We start from the raw sequence: 18,622 nt of genomic DNA, 5'->3' as shown, positions 1-18,622 counted from the left end.
AGTTGCTGCTAGACAATCATCACAGCTGATAGTAGAGCAATGTACTACAACTCCCACGGGTAATTGCAAAGTTTTCAGGTGACTATCAAGGCCTTACTTAACTCAAAGAAGGGACCCTTCAAAAGTGGAATGCCAAATAAAAAGAGGCTGGGGTAGGGTGGTAATGACAGATTTCTGTTGAGTGGGAAAGAACTTAGAACAATGAAGAAAGGGATTTTTTTTGGATCAACCAATCAATATTTATTAAAGGCCTACTATGTATGAACGAGGTACTGAGGATACAAATACAATTAACGAAATAGTGCCTGCTTGAAAGGAGTGAGGGAGTCTTCACTTTAGAGAAATGACATCTTCCCTAAAAGAAAGACTTGGGGGAAGTGGGGAGTTCTGTTCTGTGGAAGGGGGAGGTAGAAAAAAGACTAGAGTTGAGGCTACTTAAGCATGGAGAAAAAAAAAGGTACTCCCTCACTTATCCCATTCAGTGGTAGGACATGATTTGTGAAATCCAAAGTGTGTGGATTGGTAGGTTTCCAAGCAGCCATATCAGACTAGCCTGGGTGGTTTGAGGAGGAAAATCCAACTGGGGATCCAGGATCTCAGGAGAGCCAGGCTATTTCTAGCAGGCAACTGTAGTTCAGGGATCTCAGATTGGGAATAAGTCCAGGCTATGGTTTTATGTAGGTTGGTTGGATTTCATGCTTGAAGAGCTTCAACCCCAAAGTGCAGAAGCAACAGCAGCATCAAAGTCAAGAAAGGGAAAGTGCCCTCATCCAAAGTGAAGGTGCCTGGAACAGAGCCAAAAGCATAGTATTTAGCCACAGCTTCATTAGGGTCTCCCGGAGTTGGTCAAACCACATCTGGATATATCTGCCGCTGCCCCAGCCTGAAGATCTTGACACTCTTGTAGGAGTGACTCCAAATATTCTCACATAAAGAGGTTGGATTGGGAAATAAAAAGTTAAATGATGGCAGACAACCTTAGCTGGACATTCTCTAATTCCTGAAGTCCAATGCCAGCCTTTGTAACAGTTCTTTTTTCAGGTTTCTGAATATTTTCAATCATCTCACTACTGATTGCTGTCTTCTTCCTGGCATAGAGGACTATTCAAGATCCATGCCTTCTACCAGCTTCAGTCCACCAGCTTGATCCATTGTCCTAGGTTGGGAGAGCATTTATTAGAGACATGTTTTCTGGATCATGTGGCACTAGAATGGGGTCAACATTTCACAGTGGTTGTAGCTGAAGTTCTTTAGCTAGGGGGTGTCCTTAAGAGCTGCAAGTTTGGCATTCACCCTGCAGCAGGTTTTTATCTCTTATGGGCTGCACTGATGATGAAGGTCATCTTCTGGACTAGGCTTGAGCTTGTGGTGCTTAGCATCCCTACAGACGTTGCTCTTGTGCCATGGCTATGCAGCCCAGGAACAACAGCCCCCATTCTAGCCTCTGGCGTCTGTCTCCTCTAGGTTTTTGGAAGTGCTAAGGAAGCCTGGAGCCCAAAGTGGTAGCAAAGTATACTGTGATTATTGCTTTTTAAGGTGTAATACTGGATTATACTGGACTTTTTAGAACAGAGATTGGTTAAACATGGCATATACTTTTGTTATTTGTGTGCCATCCTGTACTAGCCCTCATGGACTTTGTTTCATGTTAAGGGTTGGGGTTCATGTTGTGGTAGGTGAACCCCACATGATTTATCCCTCATAGTTTGAAATTAGAGGTGGCTAAAGTCAACTTATGTTTTAGTACACAATTATTATCATAAGAACAGAAAACTAGCCAAAAAACAATCAAAATAGTAAGAGCATTTAATTAAAACTGAAAAGGAAACAAAACAACCAGTAGAATTATTCTCAAAAACCATTACACAAATGAGTGTAGTCTTACTCTCTGCTTCCTCAGCATAGTCCCATCAAGTACCAGGCATTTATTAAGTAGGTACTATGTGTCAAGCACGGTGCTAAACCCTAGCAATGCAAAGATAAAAATGAGATGATTATTGCCATCAAGAATTATGCATTCTACTGAGAAGGATTTGACACGTACATATATATATATATATATATATATATATATATATATATATATATATATATATATATATACATATGTATACATAATGCAAGGTATTAAGTAATGGGAACAAAGGAGAGATCCACAAAGTAAAAGTACATTTTTATCCCTTGGAAATCAGGATCCTCAAAACAAAAGTGTCACTTATCACAAGGAACGAGCTACCATTGACCAAAAGCAGGAGGTTTGTCCAAGATCTAGAAGTATAGTTTGACAGTTCTGGAGTAATAGGACCTAGAGGGGAAAATAAGAAAACATGGTCTAAAACTTTGAGTTCACGATATGAAGTGTCTACATGACACATATAAGAGTTATGTTTCCAATACGTCTCCCTCAACAAGATGATCACGATGAAGTCATATTTATATCTAGTATGTCAGGATAAACTCTACTCCCCTTGACCGTATGAACAAACTTTAACTACAGGGCAAATCTCTGATGCTTCTGGAATTGTAAAGAAGTTATTTTTGCATGACAGTGGACAAAAAAGGTGTTGTTAGACCATAGATGCAATATGGACAGCCAAAGCTTTCCTTTACCTGTAAGAACAAGCTGGGTATCTCTTGGAGGTCTTTAACTTGCTTATAAGTGGTCTTGCTGGCATAGAGAATAGGTAAAAATACTACTGCCACAGCTTCTAACTCTTCCAGTCAATGGTAAACAGAAAGAACTACGATGTTATATGTATTCAAGAGAAGGAACCAAGAGTAGAAGGAGAAAGAGTGCCTTCTAGGTGAAGCTATGCACAGAGTTATTGAAAGAAAATTCTTTGATGGGTGACAAGAAGATAATTACCCTGCTTTGGGAATCACTGAGGAAAGCACTGATTCTAGGTCAGAGGACCTGGGTTCAAATGCTACCCTTTATTGTTATTGCTTCCAATGTTTCCACTTAACCTCCCTAAGCCTCATTTTCTTCATCTGAAAAATGAGAGGATGGCACTACATTATCTCTAATGGCCCTTATAGCTCTAGATCTATGATCCTATGAATGATGGAATTGATCTTGGGTGTAGCTTGTCCATTTGGATATAGTTTGTCCATCAGATTGAGGACAGTATATACAGTTGATAAATATATTTCATGTTTTGATCCAAGATGTGTTTCAGAATTGAGGGAAATATTGAAGGTTATCTTAAGAAGACGTGTAGTTAGGCAATCTGTGAAGGCAGATTTTCTTCAGAGATAAACAAGCAGCTGGGCCTATAGCAGGAGGTCTAGAACAAGGGAGGAGAAGTGCTGTTTCAATAAGGCTGCCTACTACTTCACAATACATTCCTAACCCTGAGTCAGGGACAAGTGTCCACCAGGAGAGCTCTCTGAACATGTGCAAATTTGGAATTAGTTGTAAGTAATTTTTTTTCCTCAACTATATTTGATCAGAACTCAACTGTCTAAAGGCCATTACCTTCAATACGGGGGTTTCATATGTCCTAGCAGAGGGCACATACAGAAATAATAATAGTGTCAGAGTTCCTGGACCTCTGACTGTCAGGGCCTCCGAACTGCTGGCATGCCTTCAGGGTGGAAGATAGGTTAAGAGAGAGTGTTCTCAGTGAAGCAGTAGCCACTGACCCTGATGGTTTCATGTCAACACAGGCATTCTCCCTCAGTGCAGATGTACTGGCTCCCCAGCACAGAAACCGAAATAACATCTCAGTGATATGTATCACACCTCCCCGACACAATTCCCAAAGGGAAGGTAATCAACACATCTCTCAATCACACACAATGAAATATATTTAGAGGCCTAAAATGCCACATCCAACATACTGCCAAGTCATAGTCTCAGTTTCAACCTGCTTTTTACTCATTCTATTCTCATATTTGATTTATCACAATCCCATGGAATATAACAACCGGCTTTGTTAAAGATACACCATCAGTATTAATTCCGTCTTTTCCTTAAATATTTTGGCTACAATAACTGTCAATGGAATCACTTGGCCAACTCCAGCTATTCTCAACAGACAACACAATGCAAGCCTCCCAGGGAAGTCTCCCACATGTAAATGCACATAGTCCCACCTGTTCTCTCATCCACCTCCATATCCTTCCATGCTTGTTTTTCCACCATTATCCTGATAAAGAGAGCCAATGTTTGAACTTCATCCAACTCACAATCTTGAATGTCAAAAACTCAGTGGAAGTAAGTTATTGCTTTTGGGATTAGAGAAGGAAGGGTGAAGAAAGATATCCTAAATAATTTGCAAAATGTGTATAGAGAAGATAGGTGTCACAGAGTTTCTTCTAAATTTGATTTTATGGTCCACAATCCTAGATACATTGATTCTTCCAAGACTTCATCCCACAGCATAGAGAGTTTGTAGAGTGGTACAGCTGTGGCAACTGTTAATCCAAGATGATCTTGTAAAAAGCCACAAGATTTTAGCAGATTACAGCCTGACCCAAAAGGTTAGGAGATCTTCATTTTAACTTCTAAGAGCATGTTAATCTTACCATATCACTCCTCTTCTCAAACAACTTCATGGATTCCTATTTCTCTAACAGGAGTCACCAAAATTTGGTCCATGGGCCAAATTCAACACATCACCGGTTTCTGTGTGGTAGCTTGCAGGCCATATAAAAACAGGCAGCCAGTTGGATTTGGTCCACCAGTCCTCCAGAATCAAATAGGAATACTTTGGTTCACCTTCTAAAGTTTTAAATTCTTCCTCAAATCTATCTTTCTATACTCGTTGTATATTAAGAAACCTAGGTGGCTCTATGGTTAGAAGACCAGGCCAAGAGTCAGGAAGACCTGAGTTTAAATCTGGCCTCAGTCCTTACTAGCTGAGTGACCCTGGGCAAGTCATGGAATCTGTTTGCCTCAGTCTGCTCAACTGTAAAATGGGGATAATCATTGTACTTACTTTGCAAGGTTATTGTGAAATAATATTTCTAAAGCACAGTGCTTGAGATATAATAAGTACTTAAAGATACTTATTTCCTATGACTCTCCTTCATGCATTCTCCAATCTAGTGATCATGATTCAAACTGAAGTGTCATAAATATTTCAAAATTCACAACCTATAATCCACAATTTTAATGAGTACTGTCCTTCTGAAACACTCAAAGGATATGACTACCCTTGAGAAGTAGGTAGGGTGAAAATGGTATAGTGTTTTATGGAGATGAGTGGAAAGAGGCTGTATGCTTTGCCCAAGATTGTGAAAGAGGGACAGTAATACAACCTAGTACTAGAAACTTATAGCTCACTCCTCTGCCAAATATTGTCTTATCCTATAACCCTTGACAATGAAGTCAGCCATGATAAAAGCCCATCCTTAGCTACTCTGTGCCAGATGAAACTAATTAGGAAAACAGATCATGTTGTATTCTGCTCAGATACTACAATAGGATAGATGAACGTAATGAGAATATTGATGTAGCAACTCATCCTAAAATTACACAATACACAATCTGCTCATGGCAAGAAAGTGAAAACTAACTGACATGCCATGAAGGAACAGGGACATGGCCAACTTGTGAGGAAGAAGTCACCAAACTGAGTCCTTCTAATTGAATAGACAGAATTTTTATGGTGTCCCCTATGAAAACCTGGTTCATGGCATTTCTGGCTAAAGTCAAAAGTGAGTGATCTTCTTCTTCAACACTAGAACAAAAGTTTTGGTAAGTAGAGCAGAAGAGCAAAATATTTTCCCATGTAAATTTGAAGATTAGGTATTGTTAAAAGAAGATTATTACACTTAGAAGTGTTTCTGCAGACTTGGGAAGATCATGCAGAAAGACCAATTACAGGAAGTTCTCAGAGAGCTTTCAAGAAATCATATACAAATTAAAGTTATATTCTTATACTTTTAAATACTCATGTCAACAGGGGCAGCAACCCTCCATCCTCAGAACCAAGTAGAGAGCTAAGCACCCAAAAGGAGAACTTGGTAAGAACTTTAAAAAGGGAAAGGAGAACTTCCAATAAACAGAAGCTATAAATTACCCTTTGACTAACATGCCCAAACATACTTTTTGTGTGTAAATACAGGAGAGTATATCAGACTTTTAGGGATATGTTTTCTTCAGTAAATGCTGCTTTCTAAACTCTAAGTCTGCTGACTAGAGAGAGAGCACACTAGTTGAGGGATCTTGAGCAACGATATTAGAAAACTTGCCAACTTCTCAGAGATTACCAAGAGAATTGAGGGGAGTAGATTTTGCTTTCTGACGATCCAATGTGCCAATGCCAAGGCAAGAGGGGGTTGGATGAGTGAGCTAAGAGAGAAATTTTATTTAAAATGAAGGTATTAGACTAGATAGCTCTGAGTTCCCTTCCAAGTCCAGATCTATGATCTATATAATGAAGGCTAATTTCAATTTAGAAAAAGAGGAGTATAAATGTGTAGTACCCATTAGAATATGAGCTCCTTGAGGGCAGGGACAATTTTGGTTTTGTTTTTATATCCCCACCATTTACCACAGAGTCTTGCACATGGCATATCATTATTAAATGCTTGTTAAATACTATTATTTGTACCTGTTTTCTTTCAAATAATAGATTTATTCCCAATAAAGAGTTAACAAGTTATTTTGGGGAGCTCAACTTGATGGTGCAGGTCAAGAAAGACAAACTGAAGAGCACATATATTTTCTGTGCAGTTGTGGAAGCCAAAAAGTCGATTGCTTCCTTTAATCACATGTAATAAATAGAATCTGTAATATAACAATAATGGAAATGTAGCTCCTTATGAGGCAAACAGTTAATATTTTGTTGAAAAAAGAATGTATTTATGTATGGGATAAGGAGGAATAAAAGCTAATAGCCAAAGTCTTTCTCTCCCAAAAATCAAAAGTGTAAGAGATAGTATGCACTGGGCTTCATGTTAAGGATATAGAAGTTCAGATTCCACCTCAGCTATTACATCAGTCACTTAACATCTCAGTTTCCTCATTTATAAAGTGGAGGTAACAACACCCAGAATTCTAGCATTTGCTTATATCACCCTGTTGCACATGCCTATTTATTTTCCACATTTTAAAAACTGTTCTGTATTTAATTAGCAGTAGGGACTACATAGTGGATACAGATCCAACTTTGCCATCAGGAAGATTTGAATTCAAGTCTTACACAAACTGGCTGTCATACAACCTGGGCAAATTACTTGACTTCTCAGTGCACTAGGTAACTCATTTAAAATCAAAAAGTGCAGAAAAAGTATTTAAGCTGCATTAGCAGAAAGTTCCACACCTGGAGTTCCCTGTACAAATGCAATCAAAGGTCTTCTCCAAGGATAAAAAATAACACATGTCAAATGGATTTAATGGATCTCTCTAGAGAAGCTTCCAGTGCTCACAATGATAAGGTAAGGGAATAGCTGTTCACTGGAGAAAGGTACAGACTCTTGGAGTGATTATGTCTGGTGGTGCAAACTGGAAATTAAGGGTAATAGCACCTACCTCAGTGTCATAAGCATCAAATTAGATAACATATTGAAAGTATTGACAAGTATTTGGTCAGATTACTATTATTGTTGTTATTAATATTTTAACACCATTATCATTATCCCTCTCCTCCACCAATCAGAGATGTGCACTTACTTCAAAATTATGGCAAGTACCATGGCTGATGATGTACCTCCTTAGGTGTGCAATATGTACATTTTAATGGTCTAGTTGCTTAAGAAGAATCTTTTCCAGCTCTAAACTCCCACTAAAGAAAATGATGTCATTAGAATGAAGCTCTCTGTCTTTTCAACCCTTGAGGGTCCTATGACATATGGTGTCTCTCCTGTGCTTGGGAAAACCTGCTGGTGCAACCCTGTGAATACTCTTCTGTTGGAGGTGCTGCCTTACTTTCACTCCAATAGCTCCAATACAAAGCATAAATGTGCTCTGCACGAAGAGACTGTAAGCACTTGCTTATGCCAACCTTTTGGCGGCATCCTTTTCTCATGCTGGCACAGGAACAATCAGCAGATGCTTCTCCAGATGACTCCAGATTGATAGGCATTATATACACAATCTATCTCGTATGATTGTGCAACATATACCATCATAAACGCTGCAGGTTGCTCAGGCTGCCTGCTCACTCATCAAATGCTTCTTGAGTTTTGCTGAGCAAGAGATCACAGCACATTAGCATCTCTGGCTACCTAGCCTCCCTACACAGGGAGCACAAAGCAGGACATGACCATGGATAGAATGATTAGCCCTAGAGCTACCAGTGTGATGTGGGCAAAGAGAATGCATCCTGAGCAGATTTTCTCTAGGAGAGCAGTGTGAACTGAAATCAAAACCCAGAATTGTAGAAAGGTCAAAGAACAAAGGATCAATAACAAAAAGAAAGGCTCAAGAAACACCAACACTATCTATAGTAGAACTTTTTTTGATAGTAGTAGTGGCAAAGAACAGGAAAACAAGTCACGGTCCACCCAGTAGGGAAATGGTGAAAGAGACTATGGTACATGAATGTAACAGAACAGTGATTGCTGTCCTTAGTGCTCAAAGAGAACCAAAATGTTATTACTATGTGTTGGAGTCAAGGTACAGTATGTCTGACTGTGGTTGACCTGACCAATATGATCTCGGGAAGCTCTAACACAGTTCAGACACAAATAGTTTATATGAACATTTGGAGTGGAGATGTCTCTAAATTTGCACATCTCATGTTTCTGTTGAGCTACTGCAATTCTGCTTCGCTCACAGAATACAGTGCCTATTTGATACAGGCACATCATGCTGGGTGGTTCTGTGCCAGTGTCTCCCATGTCTCACAATCAATTCTGAAGTTCTTCAGAAAGACCTTGAAAGTGTCCTTGTATCGCTTCTTCTGACCTCTATGTGAGCACTAGCCCTGTATGAGTTCTCTATGAAATAGTCTTTTAGGCAAATGTATGTTTGGCATTCAAACAATGTGGGCAGCCCACTAGAGTTGTGCTCTTTGCAGTAGAGTTTGAATGTTCAGCTTGAGAAACGTTTTCAGTCTGGTAACTTATCTCGCCAGGTGATCTTTAGAATTTTCTACGACAATTCAAATGGAAGCTAATAAGTTTCTTGGCATGATGTGGGTACACATCATGCTTCCACAGGCATGCAACAGACTTTCAGTTTGGTAGGCAGCTTTATATCTCTTCTTTCCCACACTTTCTTTTGGAGCCTCTCAAACACTGAGTTAGCTCTAGCAATGCATGCATCAACCTCATCATCTATGTGCACATCCCTGGAAAGTCTACTGCCAAGGTAAGTGAACCTATCCACAGCATTCAAAATTTCTCCATTTGCTGTAACTGATGATTGCATATGTGGATGGTGTGGTGTTGGTTGGTGGAAAATCTCTGTGGTAACTGTCAGTCCAAAATTAGCACAAGCAGCAGAGAATCAATCCATATTCTGTTGTATCTCAGCCTCAGAGGCTGCATTGAATGCACAATCATCTGTGAACAAAAAGTCAAGCACCAATTCCCCCTCGAATTTAGTCTTGCTTGTAGTCAACAGAATATTACTGCACTGTAAGAAATGATAGCACTATGGGGTACTATTTCACCTTGTTTTTGCACTCATAAGTCAATTCCCTTACAGATGAATGACTCCAGAGAAGAGTGGGAAGACACATATGAACTGATGCAAATAGAAGTTAAAAAAAAGAGAAAAACTTTTTTGACTATAATAATATAAATGGAAAGGCCATCACAAAGCAAAAATAGTTGAAATTGAATGCCATGAAATTAGTTACCAAACCTGGCCTTAAAAAAGAAATGGGAGAAAATATCCCTTTCTTCACTCTTTAAAGAGGTGAGGGTCTGTTAATGTGGAATTCTGCATATAACATCAGACATTTTCACCATGTTCATTAGTTTTGCTAAACTTCTTCTTCTCTCTCTCCCTTTGTACGCTTTATTATTAGGCAGCTTGGTGCAATGGGTCTATAGCAAATAGGACCTCAAGTTGGGAAAGGCTAGGTTTGAGTCCTGCCTATGACACACACTGGCTGTGTGACGGTGGGCAAATCATTTAACCTGAAAGTGCTCAATATGGCCTTGCAGTAGCAGAGGGAAATGTCTCATCTTAGAGTTCCCTATATTAATGAAATCAGAGGTTCAGTCCCTTTTCCTCCTATTATTAGTGATTCCTCTCTGGGAGGACGTAAGGATACTTTGGAAAATGTAATTGATATGAAAATGGAAGATACCAATAATAAATCATTTTTTAAAAAGTTAAAAGAACATCTGTATCACTAAGACACTTTTAATGGCAATAGAATAAAATTCCAAATGGCAGAAATGGACTTTGCTTTGTGTGGCTATAGTAGGAAGTTTGTGCAGGCCCTGCTCAATTAAAACCACACTGAACTTTTCTCAGGAGACAGAGTTGCTTACGTGGCAGCTTTGTGCATTACTGCCTATGTGCAAAGTCCTAACATTTCCCCAAAGTGATGATTCTATAGTCAAAATGTAGATATCTGGGTAGGTTCATCAATAGCCACCCCTACCTGTCAATTTAATGAGCATGCTTATTCTCCTATTCTATAGGTTTTATTGAATACAGACATGACCATTGCCATCTTGTTAAAAGGACAGAGACAACTTTTGATTGGTTTCTAGTAGCTGGGAACCTGACTGATTCCAAATGTCTGGGACTGACTCCAAGTTGACTGCAGTTGGTTGTTCTCTTGGGAAGACAGACTTGTTACCAGAGATTCTTTTGTGTGCTGGACAACCAGATCATCTTTGATACAGTGAAGGCATCTCTTTCTTTTGCATCTATTAAAAATTGCCTATCCTTCCAGTCCACATTCAAGCAAAACACCATAAGGCACTCAGGAGTTCTGAATCTTTTGTCAAGCAGGAGCAGGCCCTAACCCTCTGGTTTTCCATGTGGCTTATTATGCTGCAGTTTCTAGAAAAAAAAAAAAGAAAGAAAGAACAGTGTCTAGGGGAAGCCTAGTAACTCTCCATAATACCCTGGTTATGGAGGAAATAGCTTCATCCTGCTCCCACTCCAGTTAGGCCAGCTGTAGGTTGGTTTACGCCCAGGTGACAAACGGAAAATTCATCATCCACCATCTGATACCTATTCCCTAATGAAAAGAATAGGAAAAAGTACCAGAAAGAGTAAACAAGTTTAACAAAACTAACCAACATTTTGAAAATGTCCAACATTATATGAAATATTTCACATTGACAAACCCCCACCTCTTTAAAGAAATGGAGAAAGGGAAATCTTATATCTCTTTCTTGAATCTAGGTTTGGTCATGATAATATACCTTGGAGAATTCAATAAGGGCATACTCTCCAATAAGCCCCAGGAATATCTCTTTTAGATTATAATGATGATGATGACGATGATGATGATATAGCTAACAGTTACAAAGTCCTTTAAGGTTTCCAAAGTTGATCCCCACAACCCCGAGAGGCAAGTGCCATTTCACAGATGAGGAAATTGAGGTTCAGTGACTTGCCCAGGGTCACAGAGCTAGTAAATGTGTGAGGCAGGATTCAAAATCAAGTCTTTCTCAAAAGTATAGAACCCATCCTCTGTACTACCTGCCTCTGAAAGTTTGGAACTCTGATGGCCTGGACTGGAGGGTCCATTGAACCAAGTGAGTGAAATTAGGCAAAGTCATTTCATCTCTTAGGGCTCTGTTTTATGATCTATAAAACAAGAAAGATTGTGCAAGAAAATCTCTAAAGCCTATTTCAGCTCTAAGTCTCAAGTGAAAAATAGTAGGAGAAAGGAAGGGGGACACTTCCACTTATTGTTCCTTGCTGTTGACCAAGGGGAATAACACAGGAAAATTTGCTTGATACATGGTGAGGTAGATTGGATGCTGGGTCTAGAGTCAGGAAGACCTGGATCCAAATCTAGCCTGAGACGCTTAACTAGCTGAGTGACCCTGGACAAGTCATACGACTTCTGTTTGCCTCAGTTTCTTCACCTGTTAAATTGGGATAAGAACGGTATCTACCTTGTGAGATTGTTGTGAGGACAAATTGAGTTATATTTGTAAAGCGCTTAGCACAGTCCTTGGCACCAAGTAGCCGCTAAATAAATGCTTATTCTCCTTCCCTATTGGCTTGGCTTTTTCCAAGGTCTAAAAGTGAGATATGTATTTGCACTATTAGGCATCTGCAAGACAGCCATGCTTAGAGTCACAGAATTTTAGCATTTTTGAAGTGCAGTGGGCATTTTGCTGTTAGCTTCTATTGTTTAAAAAAAGAAGTCCTATATTTTGCATAAAAAGCTACAGGTCAGGCTGATTATAATGAGCAAACATTTTTCAAGTCCCTGAAGTTAGGAACAAATAATTTCTTTAAAAACACACACATGCACATTATCATTTAGCAATTTATTAGCTACTCTAAATACCCTGAGCAGAAACTTCTGCTCCCATCTGTCCAAGATAAGTTAATAATTACCCCCTTGCCCTTGCCAGGAAATAGTTAAAGGGAAACAGGGAATGGTTCCAGGTTTGCTTTCATTGTTTTTGTCAATTGATAGCACAAATCCTCTTAAAACCTCCAACTCATCCTGCTCATTATCTAAGTGGAACAAAAACTCCCATTAGCTTGTTGGAAGGGGTGGGGAAAGTGATAGAGGCTCAGGGGAAAGCTTTTTAATGTGGAACATTTCATTCAAGTTGGAAAATCTATGAACTAAAATGAAAAAAAAAAAAAAGACTGGACATCAAAAACAGATCTCATATCTCCACCAAGTATATTTTCTATGTGAGATATAGTAATGAAAGAAAGTAGTTAGTCCTTTTTCTGCCTCAACAGCGTGCCTTAATACATGTACACTGTCACATTTCCTTCCAATATGAATATTGGAGAGGCTTCTCAAATCCTGTATCCAGAGGAGGATTGCTTTTAAAACAATAGTCTAAGTCATCAATTAGCTATGGGGAAAAAAAACAAAAGCCATTTTCCATACAGCAGGGATGCCTTTTAATGCTTTCTTGTCAGAACCCTATGGTTCCTGAGCTTTGTCAGTTACATTAGGTGTCACATACAGAAAGTTTCTCTCAAAAGGTCATTGCTTCATGACATTTTCCTCTATTTATTTTTAGATATTCTAACCCTAGTGAGTTTAACCACATAGAAGACTGAGTTTGATAAGCATATTATAATACATCTGAGCCTGATGCTGAGCTATAGAAGGCTCTTTGAGAGTGATTCTCGTCTCATATGGCAACTTTGCTGCTGTCACAGTCAGTATACAGAAAAATACTCCCCTTTGATGCAGTGAGATTTGCAGAGGATCTTGCCAATTAGTGGTTTGAAACTGCTTTATTTTCCATTTATTTTCCAAGTGGTAATCAGACAATATCAATAATGTAATGCACACATCTTGAATTCTCAACAATGAAAGACTAACAGTGAAAAGAAAATTACTCATTACTCAGCTAGAAGGTGGCGGGGCAGATTTGGTATCTATATAAATGCACGCACATACATGTACACACACACAACTACATAGGGATAAATATAAACAAGTGAATGAACAAATGGGTGAACAGAATCAGTGAAATTAATGTGATTTCTCTACACCTTCTTTTGGGTAGAGAAATACAAGAAGATGACCTTTAATTCTGGACATTTAAAATATAACAAACAATAGGGGTCAAAGTTGATACTGAGCAATGTCTTCAGACTTTGGAAAACAGAACCAAATACATCAGATTCCTGCCAAAAAGGGAAAAGGGCATGTGTGTGTGTGTGTGTGTGTGTGTGCATATATATATATATGTATGTGTGTATGTATGTATGTATGTATGTATATGTATATATAAACAAACATGTATGTGTGCATTATGTATATGGTGGTCCTGAACTAGGGTGCTTCATTGTGAATGAAAAGAAAGGTATGAGTACAAAGAATATTGTAGAGGAAGAATTGGCAAAATGCAGGGTGGCAAATGGTGCCTTCAACAGGAATAGGGAATAGACACACACACACATATGTAAGTGTACATATAGATGTAAGTATAATATGTGTATATATACTCATACATGCATATGTTTACATATATGTATACACACATATGTATTTGTAAGTGTATTTGTACCCCATACATATTTTACATACATATGTGCATGTTTTATATCTATATGTATATATGGTGTGCATGTGTGTGTGCATATGTGCACACGTGTGTGTGTGTAAAGAGAACTGAATTTGGATTCCAAGGACCTAAATTCAACTCCCAGCTCTGTTAATTATCTAGCTGTGTGACTTTGGATGTCTTACAAGAGGAAGGAGGAAAGGAACATGTATCAATTAAAGAGCTACCATGTATATTCCAGGAAGTATGGTAAATAGGTTCAAATATCACCTCATTTGATCTTTACAAGGTAGGTGCTTTTATGAGAGAAAAATGAGCCAGATAGAGGTTAAGCTACTTTCTCAGGAGCACACAGTTAGTAAATGTCTGAGGCTGGAGGTGAACTTTGGTCTTCCTTACTCTAGATCTAGAATTCTATCCACTATGTCAGCTAGCTGCCTCAGTTTCCTCATCTCTAAAATGAAGGAAGCATACTAAATGACTGAAAATGTCTCTCCCAGTTTGGAAATCCATGAACTTGTGGTCTATGGGATCTATGACTTCAGCTTGCTGTGGTCTTGATCCCAAACCTTCAGAAGCATGCCAAGTTGCTGTAATGCCAACTCAGGATTAGAGATGTGGGCCAGGAGCACCCAGCATCCTAAACACTTCTGCTGAATGATAAACACCTTTTACTGAGCCAGTTTATGGCTAACCACAGAGCAGCAGCAAAAGACTGTTTGCTGGCACAGAACACTCCCTAAGTGTCCCATTTTCCTCTCTCAGCCCTTCAATTTGAAACTACTCAGAATACATTCAAACCACTGCTTGAACTTGGCACCTCACTTTGCCCAACTCTTTAAAAGGGTCTTTTTAGGATATATGATTTCCAAATCAAACCCTCTGGATGGCTGCCATGTAGACAAGGATACTGTGCCCCAGGCCAGTTAGCATGCAGGCCTTTCATTGATGGTGTGCACTATGATAACACACATATGCCAAAAAATGGTATTGCTCAGCATTTAAATGCCCTACTACTTTTGTGCTTAGCTGTAGCATGGTCCTCAGAGGACCTGATAACAGACCCCATAAGACATTCCAGCTCCCAAATCCAGCTTTTTCATTGACTGTCCCCATGACTAGAAGACTCCTCCTTTTCTCCACCTCCTGGTTTCCCTGGCATCCTTCAAGTCTCAACTAAAGTCGAACCTTCTACAAGAAGCCTTTCCTGATCCCCTCCCCTCTTCAATACTAGTAGTTCCTTCTGTCTGTTGATTATCTCCAGTTGATCCTGTATCTATCTTGTTTGTATATAGTTTTTTTGCATCTTGTGTCCCATAATAAAACGTGAGTTCCTCAAGAGCTGAAACTGTCTTTTGCCTTTTTTATTTTCTTGTATTCCAGTACTTAGTACAGTACCTGACACATAATAAGGACTTAATAAATATTTACTGACTGACTGACTCCACTTCACAGTGGCATGGCCAATGGATGAATTTCTCTCTTTAAGAGCAATGCCCTTTCATGGCTTGGGTTGACCCTTCATTCCTGTTTCCTAATTTGTACTCCTTGAATTGACAAACTCTTGAACTGTTGGATAGAGAGCCTCCCACTGGGAGGGGTTCTGTTAAATGCCACGGCCAAAGGGAGAGAGAAGAGAGAAATCCTTCTCACTCCCACAAGGGTATCTACAAATCATTGTTAAGCCTATACTCCCACTAACTCACAACTTATTTCTCAGAGGTCACCATCATCTATCAACCACTGAGACTGTATCTTTAATTCATTCAAAGAAAGACGTTCCTCCCTTACAAAAGGATCTGGGCACAGATCCATCTTTACAGTTAGTTTAATACTTTGTTGACACCTTGTGATTATATCTCTGAGATTTCTGTGCCTGGATGAGTTGAAAAGAAGGGGATGGTCAAAGATCAACTCTCCCAAAGCAATGTGTGAATTATTTGAGATGAGAAATAATTTTTATACAGTTTCATTTTGCACAGTAATAGTCATATGTCTATGCTTCTTACTGACAGAAGACTGACTCAGAACATCTGACCCTGACCAGACCAAAGTAGGGAGCCCAGTGGATAGAGTACCATGCCTGAAGTCAGGAAGATCTGAGTTTAAACAAGACCACAGAGACTCACTAGCTGTGTGACCCTGGGCAAGCCACTTAAACCTCTGTTTGCCTCAGTTTCCTCATCTGTAAAATGGGGATAATAATAGTATCTATTTCCCAGGATTGTTGTTAGGATCAAATGAGATAACATTTATAAAAAATCACTTAGAACTAAGCCTGGCACATAGTAGGCACTAAATAAATGTTAGTTACTACTACTACCACTACTACTACTAGTACTACTACTACTATTACTTACTTTTAGTTAATTCTATGTCAGTTGAGTGTTGTATTTCAAGATAGTCAATAAACATTTATTAAGTACCTAGTATGTGTCAGGCAGTGGTAAGTGCTAAGGATACAAAGAAAAGTATAAGATAGTCTCTGTCATTGCAGAGTGTAACGCCAATTTGCTAGCGGCTGTTGTGGGGGTGAAAGACCAACCAGAAGAGCATGCAGGAGGGCTGCTAGCACAGGGTCTTTGATCTGCTTTTCTAAGGAAAGCAACTTTAAGGGGTTAACAAAATCACTTTAATTAAACGTACATTTACCATTCACTTAGTTCAGGAGGAAAAGTCAGTACCCTGAACTTCAGAGAGAATACAAACAGAAATTACAAGCAGAAATTATATAAACAGAGCAAATAACACAAATAGCAATACATACATAGTTACCAGAGACAGAAGCAACAACATCTGGGTTTTTCAAAGTGGGAGTGATGAGGGCACAGTCTCTGGGAACCCCTTGAACCCTTAAACTCTCCTTGAATCAGGCCTTGGCCTGAGGCTATAACCATTAAGCCCAAATGCCTACCTTGCCCAGTCCTCTATTGTCCAGCTGTTTCCCACCCTTAATCCTGTTTCCCATCCTTAATCTGATCAAAATATCTATACCCTAGATGGCTACCCCAGCCCTTGATGGGTTGTCATTTCCATATGGCCTTCAGCTATTTCCCCCACCCTGGAGTCTGACCTCGTCCTTAAGTCCCTCCCTAGACCCCTCCTCTGGTCACCCCAGACCACCCCTCAATCCCTCCCACAACCTTTGTGTATATAATCTCCATCTTGCCTCCATGAGGTTGGTCAGAACCAATCTAGCTCAGATGGGTCTGGCCCTTTTTCCTTACAGGCGTCGCAAGGGGTGGGATCTCTCGGGGCAGGCTTATTTGGCTAACTCTTAATAAACTTTATCCCTTCCCTTGGCTAAGAAGGCTTGAGTCGAATTCTTTCGGCAGGACCCGGCGTGTCGGTACTTTGGGGTGTCGAGCACCTCTCACCCCAAACCCTCATCATTTATGGTTCCCTGAACCGGGAAGCACTGCTAATCTCAAGTTCTTCTCCAGCCAAGACTGAAGGTATGTGAGCCTCCCCCTCTCCCAATCCCCCTCCTCGCTCTCCAAACATTTTGGATGTGCTTCTCGGGCCTGACCTCAGCAGGTCCCAGTGGGTTGGACAGCTCGGTCCAGTGGTCTCAGTGAGTCGGACAGTCACACTGTCCTGGTCAACCTGACGCTATCAGGTGGTTCTCGTTCCAGTCGGACAGCTCGGTCCAGTGGTCTCAGTGAGTCGGACAGTCACACTGTCCTGGTCAACCTGACGCTATCAGGTGGTTCTCGGTCCAGTCGGACAGCTCGGTCCAGTGGTCTCAGTGAGTCGGACAGTCACGCTGTCCTGGTCAACCTGACGCTATCAGGTGGTTCTCGGTCCAGTCGGACAGCTCGGTCCAGTGGTCTCAGTGAGTCGGACAGCCACGCTGTCCTGGTCAACTCAACCTGACACTATCAGGTGGTTCTCGGTCCAGTGGTCATGTCGAAGGACATGGACGGATGCCCCATCTGGAAGCATGTGCCAGATCCTTTCAATTGTTTCGGCGCTGGGAATTTGGGAAAGTTTCAGGTATCTTCTGTATATTTTGTCTTCTTGTTTATTTTGTTTGTCCCCCGACAATTACTCCCAACTTCTCCTTTACTAAGGAGGAAAGAATTTCCAGCCTCGGGCCCTGCTCCCACGGCAATATCTCCTCCCCTAGCCTCTCTCTCTGAGGTAGCACCCACTTGGGTCTCTGGGGTATCTTCCCCTCTGACCTCTACCCCTCCTCAGGTACTAGCTGATCTCCCTTGCCAGGCAGATGCCCTGGCCTTGCAGTCTAATCTACCTCAGCCCCAAGCTCCAGGTCCCACAGCGCCTTCAAGGCTTTTTCCCCTGAGGGAAATGCCTGCCTCCCCTGCTGGGACAAGGAGATTGCATGTTCCATTCTCCATTTCAGATCTCATCCAAATTAAAGAAAAACTGGGGAGATACTCAGAAGATCCCACTAAGTTTACTGAAGGTTTTAGGGATCTGTCCCTACAATTTGAACTTTCTTGGTGTGATTTGCATATCCTTTTCTCTACCTGTTGTACCACTGAGGAGAAGAGGAGAATATGGGAACACG

The 18,622-nt window shown here is 40.3% G+C and overlaps 2 pseudogenes; both read right to left on the bottom strand.

Annotated features, from left to right (window-relative positions):
- Window positions 1–693: 693 nt before the first annotated feature.
- Window positions 694–8,036, bottom strand: LOC118837164 (annotated as a pseudogene).
- Window positions 8,037–11,007: 2,971 nt separating this feature from the next.
- LOC118837163 overlaps window positions 11,008–18,622 on the bottom strand; it is a 101,520-nt pseudogene continuing 93,905 nt past the window's right edge.

This window comes from Trichosurus vulpecula, chromosome 2, assembly GCF_011100635.1.
Source record: "Trichosurus vulpecula isolate mTriVul1 chromosome 2, mTriVul1.pri, whole genome shotgun sequence".
In the NCBI taxonomy this organism is placed as follows: domain Eukaryota; kingdom Metazoa; phylum Chordata; class Mammalia; order Diprotodontia; family Phalangeridae; genus Trichosurus; species Trichosurus vulpecula.
Note: the sequence above shows the minus strand (reverse complement) of the source record. Positions and strands in the feature narration are given on the sequence as shown.